The 4097-nt window shown below is 35.9% G+C and overlaps 1 pseudogene; it reads right to left on the bottom strand.

Annotated features, from left to right (window-relative positions):
* Positions 1-2833: 2833 nt before the first annotated feature.
* LOC103927968 lies at positions 2834-3747 on the bottom strand (annotated as a pseudogene).
* Positions 3748-4097: the final 350 nt, after the last annotated feature.

The following is a 4097-nucleotide window of genomic DNA, read 5'->3' as shown; positions in this document are numbered from 1 at the left end:
TCTTTGTGCACCAAGAGATGAGAGAATTACACAAAAAAGCACAATGCCCAGTGGTTGTATGACGAGTCATGAGGGCAACTAGGCCAATCTGAATCACAATAAGTATCCAAATTTAATTTATTATCAGACCTAAAAAAAAAAAATATCCTTGGCTAGGAGTAGATTTGAGGTATTAGACAACCTGGAGAGCCGCATCCATATGAGGTTGTCGTGGTTCATGCATAAAACAGCTAAGAACATGTAAGAAATAAGTGATGTCTGGATGAGTGATAGAGAGATAAACTAGCCGGCCCACCAAACACTAACATTTGGCAAGATCCTTGAGCAATTCGCCTTTATCTGAAAGTTTGACATCTTCCATTGGGAATTCCACTGGTCTAGCTCCCAAAAAAACCTTGATTTTTGAGTATTTCAAGTGCATATTTGCGTTGTGAAATATAGATGCTTCCTTTGGAACGAGAAACTTCAATCCCCAAGAAATATTTAAATTTCTCAAATCTTTAGTGCAAAAACGAGTATGAAGAAGTCTTTGAGAGAGTTTATTGCACCAACACAGTTGCTTGTAATTACAATATTGTCAACATATATCAATAAGGCTGTGTAAGACTTTTCTGAACTGCAGGTGAAAAGTGAATAATCGGCCTTAAATTGGGTGAAGCCAATGGCAATAATGGCTCCGGTGAATTCGCTGGGCCATTGCCTTGAAGCTTGTTTTAAGTCGTAAAGTGACTTGTTGAGGCTACCCACAAAATTATCCTCCTATCTCCAAATACTAAGAGGAATGGACATGTAAATTTCTCCATCTAAGTCGCCATGGAAAAAACATTGTTGACATCAAGTTGTTGAAGAGACCACTTTTAACTGACAGTAACAACAAGAAGGCAACAGACCGAAGATCATCTTAGTAGTGGGAGAAAAAAAGTGTCATAATAGTCAATGCCTTCAGTCTGATTAAAACCCTTGGTGACTAGACGAGCTTTATGTCAGTTCAATGGAACCATCTGCCCGATGTATATTGGATCAGGATGCCACATGTGGCAGTGAACTATATATTGAAAAAACTATGTCTGATTGCTATATTTAATTATCACATAAAAATACAAGAAATATTTTATGCAATTAAATACCGAATGGTCAATTGCAAATCCTTTAGCAAACACATTACTAATGAGTACGGACTAGAAAATTTTGAAATTTGAGATTGAGTCTAATATTTGATACTATATCTTTAAGACAAAGATTGCCTCTCACCAGGTGTTTTAAAGTTTATAGTGGTAAATGTGTCTTAAGATACGGTGACCTATCACTTTACAAAAGAAGCACTCCAATCCACTAAATACGGCTAACCAGATAGTGTTTGAACTCTTTCAATACACACTCTAATTACTCAGTATGAGAACGCACTCTATCATTAACTATTGAACTAAAAATCCAAGGTTAGAATTCATCCTTGAACAGCCGACTTAATATCCTTTAGGGTTTTTATCACAAATGGTTCATGAGATTGACCAAACTCATCATTTTTGTCCCTCATTTTCAAAATCAATCAATGTCGTCCCTGACATTCACTACCACACATCAATTTGGTCATTCTGTTTAGATTCCGTCAATTATTCTATTAGTTTGTATGTGGGATTCACAAATCCAATAAAATGGTGACACGTGGATTATACAAAAGAAGGGTTTAATTTTTTATTTTTTATTTTTTTTATTTATCATAAATGGTCCCTGACATTGATCAAACTCTTCATTCTGGTCCTTGAGTTTCAAAAATCAATAAATTTGGTGTCTGACTTTCACTATCGCACATCAATAGCATCATTCCATTAAAATTTCATAAATATTTTTTGTTAGTGTGCTGATGTGGTCCCACTAATCCAATCATATGGCGCCAAGTGGATTAACTATAAGAAACTAATTTTTTTTAGAGTGAACCAATCTGGCGAGTATTCCGCGCTGACATTTCTTTCGCATCCCACAATTCCGATTGGAAAATAAGATTCAATCTAAATTCGATAAAATCGAATCCAAATTCAAATTTGATAGGATTATAACCAACTAGAGAGAATGATAAGTGAGTTCACGGAGGACAAGAGCTTTAGTGGTGTCATGGTGCCTTCCTTTTCTTTTTGAGCATACCTAGATGAAGACTATGATGTCTTTTTTTTTTTTTTTTTTTTTTTTCTTTTAGTTTTTGTTTTTAATTTATTATAGTACTTTTAGTTTTAAATCTTAAAAAATATTTTTTTTATAGTTAATCCATGTGGCGCCATATGATTGGACCAGTAGGACCATATTATCACACTAACAAAAAATATTGACGAAATTTTAACGAAATGGCTAAATTGATGTGCAGTAGTGAAGGTCAAGGACCAAATTTATTGATTTTTGAAACTCAGGGACCAAAATGAAGAGTTTGATCAATGTCAAGGACTATTTGTGATAAAAACTCTTCTTTTGTGTAATCCACATGTCACCATTTTATTGGATTTATGGATTCCACATGCAAACTAATAGAAATAGTTGATGGAATCTAAATAGAAGGACCAAATTGATGTTTGGTAGTGAATGTCAGAGACGACATTGATTAATTTTGAAAGTGAGAGATCAAAGTGATAAGTTTGGTCAATCTCAAGGATCATTGGTGATAAAAAAAAACCCTGTACTTTATATAGGCATTGTCATGCCTTTGCATGAATCAATATGCCTTGTTATGATCGAGAAGGCAGAATAGATGCAACCCTTTTATTCAAAGAGATTATAAGTACCCGATTTAATGCCCCTTGAAAGAAAAATGATTCCCTGTAATTAATTTCCATTCACTTAATAAAAATAATATTACTATTAAATTCAATTCAATATTACTATTGATTTTCCAACTTGAAGTCATTCCATACAAGTCTTTCTCTAAACAAAAGATCTTCAAAATTAGATGCTCAACATTAAACCCAGAGTCTACATATCAAAGCCAAAAAGAAATAAGCAAAGCCCTTCTACAATATTGATAAGGTACCTAATCTCAAAGTACTAAAAACCAGCAATTTTTTTTTAAAAAAACCAGCAAATTAAAATGGACTATGTATATGTCATGTCTGAATAGAGCTCCTAATCGAACAAATTGAAAAGTCCCTCGTCATCACTTTCTTCCTTGGGTTCTTCCTTCTTCTCCTCTGGTGGAGGAGCAGCAGCAGCTGGGGCGGCAGCCGTACCGACAGCTGGGCAGCAGCGGCTACTGCAGCGCCGCCGCCAACGCCAACATTCAGGATAAGATCGTCAATGTCTCTCTTCTCAGCAAACTTGGCGAACAAGCCAGGCCAGTAAGACTCAACAGGGACATTGGCAGCTTTTGCCAATGTTACAATCTTCTCAGAAGTGACGGGGATGCCTTCGTCATGGAGGATTAGAATGGCGTAACTGCAAGCAAGCTCTGAAGCCGACATAGTTTTTTTTACCGAAATTAGGGAGAAGAGATATCTGAGATTGAGGGGTCTCTTCTGGGGTTGTCAAGCTAAATCTCTATTGAAAGACAAAATGCATGTATTTATAGATGGAGATGAAAACCTTGAAGTTTTAGGGATATTCCTAATCCTTGTCTTCTACCTTCTTTATCTGATAGTCTTTTTTATTGTTAAGCGTTGTTAAGGGTTGCCGTTATTTATGTTGCTGAGTAAGTACTGTTGTCCTTTTCTTATGGGACTTCGTTATTTGTTGCCTAGCCTGTAGGGATATCCCATTATCTGTGGAATCTGTTAGTCATGGAAGGATTTGGATCTTCTCTGAGGCAATGCCTCGGGATCCTACTGACCGGACAACATGGACCGTTAAATTTTGATCCAACAGCTACAGATAGGAGGTCCTTCTAAAATTATAATGATTGTAACCGTTGGATCAAAATCCAACGATCCATATTGTCCGATCAGTAAGATCCCGAGACATTGCCTTGGAGAGGATCCAATTCCGTCATGGAACAAGTTGTTCCAAGTTATTTAAGCTGTTTCATATCAACCAGTCAAATTTATCTTTTTCTTTTATAGAGGAGGATTTTTTTGGACGAGATTAAATAGTTGTGTTCAAGGCATTGACTTTTCTCCAAAGCT

The sequence above is a fragment of a genome, unplaced genomic scaffold (genome assembly GCF_019419815.1).
Source record: "Pyrus x bretschneideri cultivar Hongxiangsu unplaced genomic scaffold, Pyrus_bretschneideri_v1 Contig7, whole genome shotgun sequence".
In the NCBI taxonomy this organism is placed as follows: Eukaryota; Viridiplantae; Streptophyta; class Magnoliopsida; order Rosales; family Rosaceae; genus Pyrus; species Pyrus x bretschneideri.
Note: the sequence above shows the minus strand (reverse complement) of the source record. Positions and strands in the feature narration are given on the sequence as shown.